At 45.9% G+C, this 11,211-nt stretch overlaps 1 protein-coding gene across 1 annotated transcript in view; it reads left to right on the top strand.

Annotated features, from left to right (window-relative positions):
* The window catches only part of PEX3 (peroxisomal biogenesis factor 3), a 48,044-nt gene that overhangs the window by 174 nt on the left and 36,659 nt on the right, over nucleotides 1-11,211 (top strand). The gene's annotated exons all lie outside the window — the stretch shown is intronic.

The raw sequence follows: 11,211 nt of genomic DNA, 5'->3' as shown, positions 1-11,211 counted from the left end.
TGGTAGAAGGTGCCTCGTAGCAGTGGTGACTCCTGTCTCCATTATTTCCCTGTATACTATAAGTATAGCTGATGGCACCAGCCGCTGATTCCTCCTGTGTATAGTCCTAGATTAGAGTGGTAATGTCCTGGTGCTGATCCATCGTGTGTATAGTCCTAGATTAGAGGGGTAATATCCTGGTGCTGATCCATCATATATAGTCCTAGATTAGAGGGGTAATGTCCTGGTGCTGATCCATCATGTGTATAGTCCTAGATTAGAGTGGTAATGTCCTGGTGCTGATCCATCATGTGTATAGTCCTAGATTAGAGGGGTAATGTCCTGGTGCTGATCCATCATGTGTATAGTCCTAGATTAGAGGGGTAATGTCCTGGTGCTGATCCATCATGTGTATAGTCCTAGATTAGAGGGGTAATGTCCTGGTGCTGATCCATCATGTGTATAGTCCTAGATTAGAGGGGTAATGTCCTGGTGCTGATCCATCGTGTGTATAGTCCTAGATTAGAGGGGTAATGTCCTGGTGCTGATCCATCATGTGTATAGTCCTAGATTAGAGGGGTAATGTCCTGGTGCTGATCCATCATATATAGTCCTAGATTAGAGGGGTAATGTCCTGGTGCTGATCCATCATGTGTATAGTCCTAGATTAGAGTGGTAATGTCCTGGTGCTGATCCATCATGTGTATAGTCCTAGATTAGAGGGGTAATGTGCTGGTGCTGATCCATCGTGTGTATAGTCCTAGATTAGAGGGGTAATATCCTTGTGCTGATCCATCATATATAGTCCTAGATTAGAGGGGTAATGTCCTGGTGCTGATCCATCATGTGTATAGTCCTAGATTAGAGGGGTAATGTCCTGGTGCTGATCCATCATGTGTATAGTCCTAGATTAGAGGGGTAATGTCCTGGTGCTGATCCATCGTGTGTATAGTCCTAGATTAGAGGGGTAATGTCCTGGTGCTGATCCATCGTGTGTATAGTCCTAGATTAGAGGGGTAATGTCCTGGTGCTGATCCATCGTGTGTATAGTCCTAGATTAGAGGGGTAATGTCCTGGTGCTGATCCATCATGTGTATAGTCCTAGATTAGAGGGGTAATGTCCTGGTGCTGATCCATCGTATATAGTCCTAGATTAGAGGGGTAATGTCCTGGTGCTGATCCATCATGTGTATAGTCCTAGATTAGAGGGGTAATGTCCTGGTGCTGATCCATCATGTGTATAGTCCTAGATTAGAGGGGTAATGTCCTGGTGCTGATCCATCGTGTGTATAGTCCTAGATTAGAGGGGTAATGTCCTGGTGCTGATCCATCATGTGTATAGTCCTAGATTAGAGGGGTAATGTCTTGGTGCTGATCCATCATATATAGTCCTAGATTAGAGGGGTAATGTCCTGGTGCTGATCCATCATGTGTATAGTCCTAGATTAGAGGAGTAATGTCCTGGTGCTGATCCATCATGTATAGCCCTAGATTAGAGGGGTAATAGATGTGCTGATCCATCGTGTATAGTCCTAGATTAGAGCGGTAATAGATGTCCTGGTGCTGATCCATCGTATATAGTCCTAGATTAGAGTGGTAATGTCCTGGTGCTGATCCATCATGTGTATAGTCCTAGATTAGAGGGGTAATGTCCTGGTGCTGATCCATCGTGTGTATAGTCCTAGATTAGAGGGGTAATGTCCTGGTGCTGATCCATCATGTGTATAGTCCTAGATCAGAGGGGTAATGTCCTGGTGCTGATCCATCATGTGTATAGTCCTAGATTAGAGGGGTAATGTCCTGGTGCTGATCCATCATGTATAGTCCTAGATTAGAGGGGTAATAGATGTGCTGATCCATCGTGTATAGTCCTAGATTAGAGGGGTAATAGATGTGCTGATCCATCGTATATAGTCCTAGATTAGAGGGGTAATAGATGTCCTGGTGATGATCCATCATGTGTATAGTCATAGATTAGAGGGGTAATAGATGTGCTGGTGCTGATCCATCATGTGTATAGTCCTAGATTAGAGGGGTAATAGATGTCCTGGTGATGATCCATCATGTGTATAGTCATAGATTAGAGGGGTAATAGATGTCCTGGTGCTGATCCATCATGTGTATAGTCCTAGATTAGAGGGGTAATAGATGTCCTGGTGCTGATCCATCGTGTGTGTATAGTCCTAGATTAGAGGGGTAATGTCCTGGTGCTGATCCATCATGTGTATAGTCCTAGATTAGAGGGGTAATAGATGTCCTGGTGATGATCCATCATGTGTATAGTCCTAGATTAGAGGGGTAATAGATGTCCTGGTGATGATCCATCATGTGTATAGTCCTAGATTAGAGGGGTAATAGATGTCCTGGTGCTGATCCATCATGTGTATAGTCATAGATTAGAGGGGTAATAGATGTCCCAGTGCTGATCCATCATGTATATAGCTGTATATTAGGGGGACAATGAATGTTCCGGTGCTGATGCTTCATGGGTTTGCAGTGTATTTAGATATAGTGTCCCGGTACTGAGCCTGACATTCTGCTCGCTGTCATTACAGAAAGATTTCTATTTTTTTTACATTATTAGTGGTACTCTCTATATGATTGTACCCAGTGGAACATCTATGTGACCTGTGGAAAGGTTTTGATAATATTATATTCATATACACTACTCACAATGTAGGATATTTGGTTTGTGGGTGAAATTTCAGGATGAACCTAAAATGCACTCTACATGTGAACTGAATGTGACCTTCTCTAAACTTCTGAATGCACATGTCCAACTTTTCAGTGTTTTAGTACTTTTTGCACAACTTGCTTTTCTCTAACAAGGAGCTTAATGGCAAAATTCACAACCGGTGTTTGATCCATGAATCGCTCCATACATTTCCTGGTTCACTTAGAATTGGTATTTAAACAGTCCTCCTCATCATGCTGTTCACTTTTTGACATCATGAGACCAAGACGACACCTAACAATTGATCAACAATACCTCGCCATTGCAAGCAGGATGTTCAGACAGAAGTGGCCACTAAGCTTAGAGAGTCACATAGAGTCATCAGCAGGTTGCAACAGAGATACAGAGAGATTGGAAGGGTCACAGAAAGGCATAGAAGTGGACATCCTTTGGCCACATCCCACACTGATGACCTCTTCACTGTGAACAATGCCCTGCGGAACTGGATGATGAATTCTACACAACTCCAGGCACATTTAAGGGAAGCAAGAGACAGCCAAGTGTCACGTCAGACCATTCAAAACCATTTATATGAGTGTGGTCTCTGTGCTAGACCAGGGCTCGACAAATCTTAGGTCGCCATGGCGACCAGGAATTTGGTCCTGGCACTTGGGTATTTGTCAGCCCGTTTTTAAAGGTGCCCGGGCGACGGGTGCGGAGCGCCGGAGGGGGGCTGTTCTGTCCGGAGGCAGCACAGTAGTGGAGATGAGCGGAGAGCTGTGTGACGGTGCCTTAGGTTCCATATACGCGGCTGCTCTTTGGACACGCTCCCCGCCCATGGCTGAGCGTACACCGCGGAAGTCCACTGTGACAGATGTGGTGGCGCTCGGCCCTGGGGTGTGATGAGGAGAACCTCCGTCCTGCCCCCAGCGAGCTCGGGCCGCCCATCTGCTCTATAAGCGGAATGCAGAGTCCGGCCTGGCGGCACGTTAAGCGGCTGCTGTGTCTGATGGGCTGGAGGCCTGACCTGCTGTGCGGGGCCATAGCGCTGACCTGCGCCCTCCTCGTGGCTCTCAGGTTCACCTGCAGGTAACTACCCGCCCCCAGTGCAAATTACTACTACTCTCATCCAAGTGAGGAAAAAGCCTGAGGTGTCAGCACATGTACACTGTATGTCATAGTCCTATATACTGTACATATATCATGGTCCTGTATACTGCATATACCATACTATACAGCTCATGTACACGGCATATGTAACATGGTATACAGCTCATGTACACTGCATATGTAACATGGTATACAGCTCATGTACACTGCATATGTAACATGGTATACAGCATTATTGGAGGGGGGCTCTATGGAGAAGTGGGGGGGGGGGAGCAAGGAAATTTGTCAAGCCCTGTGCTAGACGAACTGCAAGGGTACTAGACCACACCACCAGGCAGAGGCGTCATCGTCTTTGCAGGGCCAGGGAGCATCTACACTGGACAAGGGGCCAGTGGGCCTCAGTGCTGTTCACTGATGAAAGTCAATTCACGCTGAGCAGATATGATGGCCGCCAATAATGTTGGAGATGTCAAAGAGAGCGCATCAGCCACTGTTGTCACCAGACCAGCCTTTGGTGGTGGTGGTGTTACAGTGTGGGCAGGTGTCTAGTCAATATAGAACTGCCCTACACTTTGAGTAGCCCATACTACTTTAATAACATAATTAATCCAGTCACTGTGCCTCTGCATGAAAAACACAGGCCTAATTTCATCTTCATGGATGACAATACGCCAGCTCATCAATGTCACATCATTAGGGAATTTCTTCTGGAGACTGGGGTACCTCAATGGGGTGGCCTGCACTTTCCCCAGACCTGAATCCCTTTGAAAACCTAGGGGGATCAGCTGAGTCAGTGTAGAGGCTCGTAACTCTGTACCCCAGAACCTCAATGACCAAGGAATGCCATGCTTCAGTATACAATAAGTCGACTTGTGAACAGTATGAGACATCGTTGTCAAGTTGTAATTGATGCTCAAGGCCACATGACATTGATTTTTGTGGGGGTATGCCTATCACTGCTGGCTTTTGTTTCAATACATTGAGATGAGGAAATCACCATTGCGTGCTTCTACTTGAATGGCCTACTTTCATGACATAATATCACTCTATTGTGAACTTTTTTACGTTTTCCATAAATTTTACTCAAAAGCCAAATATTCCAAACTTTTTGTGAGTAATATTAATATATATATATATATATACAGGGTTCACATCCATTGCAGAATCAGAAATCCAGGAATAGTAGTGCAGCATGTAGGTCTGTATTGGCTTCACATGTACCCCATTTCCATTTTTCTCTTCCATCGTAAGCACTGAAGAATGTAAATGATGGCAGTGCCGGATCCATCACCTGACTGATACCAGCAGCACTTCATAAACTCCACGGACTATAATGGTTCTAGTCGGGATTCCGTGATGATGGCTGTCATTTCACCAGAAAAATATTAGACCATGGTGTGCTATTTTTTTCTGGTAAATTTGATGGAATCTGTAGTGAAGGCTTCTAACAGAACTCCTAACACATATGTGAGCATAGCGGTTTTCTGGAAAAATGACAGATACCGTGCCAGAAACCCTGTAGACTGCACTATAAGGGCAGTTTCGGACGAGAATGTTCACAGTGTGAACTCTGCTCCTCTGACTGGACCGCACGGCATTACAATCATTTATAATGCTGCGTGTCTCTGCCCGACCTCAACAGGGCTGCTTAGTGGCGATGGAAGAAAGTCCATTCTTAGGCTACATTCACACGTCCGTGGTGTGTTGCGGACCCGCAAATTGCGGGTCCGCAACACACCAGCCCGGCCCCCCCATTGAAATGCCTATTCTTGTCCGCAAGCTGCGGACAAGAATAGGACATGCTCCATCTTTTTGCGGAGCTGCGGACCCAAAATCAGGGCCGCGCTCCGCAATTGGGCTGCAGACAGCACACTGTGTACTGTCCGCATCCATTCCGTCCCCATAGAGAATGAATGGGTCCGCACCCATTCCACAAAATTGCGGAAAGGATGCAGACCCATTTTGCGGACGTGTGAATGGAGCCTAAGGATCACTTCACTACATGCAAGCAATCCCTCCTTATTTTCAAATCCTCACTCGCTGGTGCAAAACAGGCCTGCTTCTCATCTCTCATATCTTTCCTGACCTACAGCCCTAAATAACTTTAACACTTCACTCCCTTCTCCGTCCCCCAGAACCCCCACCCTCTCATCTCATCTGAGGACTTTGTCCCATACTTGAAACAAAAGATAGTCAACATCAGAGGAAGCTTCAGTACACAGTCCCCACAGACCCTCTACACAACTGCTCAGCCCTCTTCTCCCAAAACCCGCTTCTCCACCATTACAGAAGAAAAACTCTCCACTCTACTCTTCAGATAACATCTCACCACCTGTGCACTTGACCCAATCCCATCCTACCTCATCCCTAACCTCACCACAGTGTTTATCCCAGCCCTAACTCATCTCTTTAACCTATCACTAACCTCTGGTGTCTTCCCCTCTGGTTTTAAACATGCTACCATTACACCCATCCTCAAAAAGCCTTCACTTGACCCGTCTTCTTTGTCCAGTTATCGCCCCATATCACTTCTTCCATATGCCTCAAAGCTATTTGAACAACATGTCCATTCTGAACTGTCCTCTCATCTCTCCTCATGCTCCCTCTTTGACCGGCTACAATCTGGCTTCCGACCCCACCACTAAACTGAGACTGCCCTCACCAAAGTCACCAATGACCTACTAACAGCCAAAACCAAAAAACATTTCTCCTTGACCTGTCCTCTGCCTTTGACACTGTCGACCACTCCCTTCTGTTACAAACTCTCTGATCTCTTGGCATCACTGACCTGGCCCTCTCCTGGATCACATCATACCTCCCAGAGCGGGCATTTAGCGTCTCCCAATCTCACACCACCTCCTTGTCTCAGTTCCTCTCTGTTGGTGTCCCGCAAGGCTCTGTTCTAGGACCCCTGCTCTTCTACCATCTTCCATATCCTCCTTCTCTCGCTTTCTAAAACTTAACATGGAAAAATTCATCATCTTTCCCTCATCTTGCTCCCCCCCCCTACCCCAACAGACCTATCTATCACGATTAATGGCTGCACACTCTGCCTGGTCAACCAAGTCCGCTGCCTTGGAGTGACCTTGGATTCTGCCCTCTCCTTCCGACCACACATCCAAGCCCTTTCCACCACCTGCCGCCTCCAACTCAAAAACATCTCACTCATCTGCGCTTTCCTCAACTTTGAGTCAGCGAAAATGCTTGTTCATGCCCTTATCATCTGCCGCCTAGACTACTGCAACATCCTCCTCTGTGGCCTTCCATCTAGCACTCTCGCACCCCTCCAATCTATTCTCAACTCTGCTGCCCGACTATTCCACCTCTCACCCTGTTACTCCTCTGCCTCTTCCCTTCACTGGCTCCCCATTGCCCAGTGAATTCAGTTCAAAATACTAACACATACAAGGCCGTCCACAACCTGTCCCCTCCCTACATCTCTGAGCTACTTTCCCGATACACCCCCACATGCACTCTCCTATCCTCACAAGACCTCCTTCTCTCCTCTCCTCTTATCGCCTCCAAGATTTCTCCCATGCATTCCCCACACTCTGGAACTCGCTTCCCCAACATATCAGACTCTCACCTACAGTAGAATCCTTCAAAAGAAACCTAAAAACCCACCTCTTTAGACAAGCCTACAACCAGTGACCCTGATGCCTCTTTACCGCCATGACCAACTTTACCCTCTCCTACTGTGTCCTTCTCTCATACCATGTAGATTGTAAGTTGTCACTGGCAGGGCCCTCTCTCCTTCTGTACCAGTTTGTAACTTGTCTTGTTCATTCTTAGTGCAATTGTCTGTATTATGTATGTATGTATACCTCTTCTCATATGTACAGCGCTATGGAATGAATGGCGCTTTAATAATAAATAATAACAGGAAATGCTTTGTATTCACAAAATGCCATCAGTACAAATCATTACAGTTTTATAAATCATCATAATGCCGTGAGGTCTGGTCAGAGGAGCAGAGTTCACTATGGGGATTCACACTCCCACACGGAGAATGTTTCAGTGAACGCGCTCTTCAGTAGTGTCTTTCATATAATGGAACAGACTCACTTATTTCTGGTTTTCTATTTCTGAATATTCCAAAAAACGTGGGACGCAAGCAGCCAGTATCTGTGTTTTTAGTCACCAGATTTACTCTGCTGGTGTTGTAGAGGTACTATTTTGAGTGGTTTATGATCACTTTGTGAATACGACCACGTGGATTTGTCACATAATTTGCTGCGGATTTATCATGGATTTCACACCGCAGGTCAGTTTACTCTGCAGATTTCTTTCGCAGTGTGGATGACATCTTTTAAAATCCACTTTGCTGGTATTGGACAATGTCGTGAATTTGCTGTCAGTTCTATGTGGATGTACCCTTAGTGTACGGCCACAAAGGTTGGAAATCTGCCTCAAAATTTACATGCGGTTTATAATTTGAAAGTTGTGCAAACAGAAGCATTTGTGTGACTTGTCTGTAACTTGCTGTCTCGTGACTGTTTTAGAGATAAATATCTCGGCAAAAGACAACTTTTCCCATTTTTTTTTTATACAAAGTTGGCATTTGACCGAGATATTTCTCTCACCCAGCATGGGTATATGTAAAATGACACCCAAAAACACATTGCCCAACTTCTCCTGAGTACGGCAATATCACATGTGTGACACTTTTTTGCAGCCTAGGTGGGCAAAGGGGCCCACATTCCAAAGAGCACCTTTAGGATTTCACAGGTCATTTTTTACACATTTTTATTTCAAAATACTTACCACACATTAGGGGCCCTAATGTGTGGGAAGTATTTTGAAATCAAAATGTGTAAAAAATGACCTGTGAAATCCTAAAGGTGCTCTTTGGAATGTGGGCCCCTTTGCCCACCTAGGCTGCAAAAAAGTGTCACACATTTGGTATCGCAGTACTCAGGAGAAGTTGGGCAATGTGTTTTGGGTGTCATTTTACATATACCCATGCTGGGTGAGAGAAATATCTCGGTCAAATGCCAACTTTTGTATAAAAAAAATGGGAAAAGTTGTCTTTTGCCGAGATATTTATCTCACCCAGCATGGGTATATGTAAAATGACACCCCAAAACACATTGCCCAACTTCTCCTGAGTACGGAGATACGACATGTGTGACACTTTTTTGCAGCCTAGATGTGCAAAGGGGCCCAAATTCCTTTTTATGAGGGCATTTTTAGACATTTGGATCCCAGACTTCTTCTTCTCACCCTTTAGGGCCCCTAAAATGCCAGGGCAGTATAAATACCCCACATGTGACCCCATTTTGGAAAGAAGACACCCCAAGGTATTCAATGAGGGGCATGGCGAGTTCATAGAAAAAAAATAAAAATTTGGCACAAGTTAGCGGAAATTGTTTTTTTTTTTTTTTTTTTTTTTTTCCCTCCCTTTCCGCTAACTTGGGACAAAAATTTCAATCTTTCATGGACTCAATATGCCCCTCACGGAATACCTTGGGGTGTCTTCTTTCCGAAATGGGGTCACATGTGGGGTATTTATACTGCCCTGGCATTTTAGGGGCCCTAAAGCGTGAGAAGAAGTCTGGAATATAAATGTCTAAAAAATTTTACGCATTTGGATTCCGTGAGGGGTATGGTGAGTTCATGTGAGATTTTATTTTTTGACACAAGTTAGTGGAATATGAGACTTTGTAAGAAAAAAAAAACAATTTCCGCTAACTTGGGCCAAAAAAATGTCTGAATGGAGCCTTACAGGGGGGTGATCAATGACAGGGGGGTGATCAGTTAGTGTATATGGGGTTATCACCCCCCTGTCATTGATAACCCCCCTGTAAGGCTCCATTCACACGTCCATATGTGTTTTGCGGATCCGATCCATGTATCCGTGGATCCGTAAAAAACATACGGACGTCTGAATGGAGCCTGACAGGGGGGTGATCAATGACAGGGGGGTGATCAATGACAAGGGGGGGCGTGTAGTGGTTTTTGGTGCTACTTATTACTGAGCTGCCTGTGTCCTCTGGTGGTCGATCCAAGCAAAGGGGACCACCAGAGGACCAGGTAGCAGGTATATTAGACGCTGTTATCAAAACAGCGTCTAATATACCTGTTAGGGGTTAAAAAAAATCGCATCGCCGCTGGCAGGCTGGAGATCCACTCGCTTACCTTCCGATCCTGTGAACGTGCGCACGTTCACAGTAAATCTCGCGTCTCGCGAGATGACACGTATATGCGTGACTGTGCGCTGAGCTGCCGCCTCCGGAACGCGATCCTTCATTAGGCGGTCCGGAGGCGGTTAAAGAGGTTGTCCGGTCCCAAAATCAAACTTCTTTTTATTTGCTCCTAACACCCCTCATTTTCCATACATCTGACCCCAATACCTATTTTTCATGTCTGAGCTTCCCCCCCGGAAGACATCACATTATCCTGGCAGATCTGTTTACTTTCTCACCTTCTTGTTTTGTTGAATACATAATGTGAGAAATACCATACCTCATGCCCGCTTGACGTCACCTACGTCGAGCTCACGAAACGCCTTATGGTCACGGGTTACCAAAACTGTGACATTACGCCCTCCAGAGGAGTGGGTAAGGTCAGCTTGGTACAGTTTACACACACACACACCTCCTGTCCACGCGGGCACAGAGAGGCAACAAGCTGAGAGAGCCTTTTCACTGCCACAGTGAAAACAGCGCTGTCTCAGCCCGGGTATCTGCCACCAGTTTCTCGTTTGATATAAGGCCGGTCCGCTAACGGGATTATATAGGGTGAGAAACCAACCCGCGGTAGCTTATAACTAGGCCAAAACACGGAAGTGGGGATTCGTGATCGAGATACAAGATAGCACAAGATTAAATTGTATATTTAATCGCCGTAAGGGCACACTAGATATAACACAATATACACAGAGAATATATACAGTGGTCTGAGGTTACAGATACAGGTGATATAGGTACAACAGGGTTAAGCAGAGCAAAAGTCAGTTACCGGGTAAGATAAAAGATCCTTTCGGTTGTGGTGTGTTCTTTTCTGTAGTCACATGAAGGGCAGTGATCTCAGCTAGTTCCTGGGTCCCTCTAAACACATTACACGATGTGACCCTTCTTCAGAGAAAGACACGCCCGCTTGCTGGCACAAGCCTTTTAACCTGTAACCGGCCCCTCCCGGCTTTTGGAGGGGTCCACCCCCCCCCCCCCCCCCTGCTGGACTGGCTGCAAATGACCCACAAAACCCTTTAGGGTTCATAGCTCCAGTCCCGAAGGTCACAGGGAGATGGTTCTGGGACCAACGGATCCGCCTAGGTTCCGGCTACAACTAGAGTCTAAACATGGTACCGTTATTGGGTTTCTGTGGGGAGATATGGATAGCTACCTTCCCTGGCATGCCACCATCAAACAAAGCCTATGGGCATGTTCACTGTGGCCACTGGGACACATCTGTATCCGGTTTGCGCCTGTGATGGCCAGGCAATTCAT

Source organism: Bufo bufo, chromosome 4 (genome assembly GCF_905171765.1).
Source record: "Bufo bufo chromosome 4, aBufBuf1.1, whole genome shotgun sequence".
NCBI classification, from domain to species: domain Eukaryota; kingdom Metazoa; phylum Chordata; class Amphibia; order Anura; family Bufonidae; genus Bufo; species Bufo bufo.
Note: the sequence above shows the minus strand (reverse complement) of the source record. Positions and strands in the feature narration are given on the sequence as shown.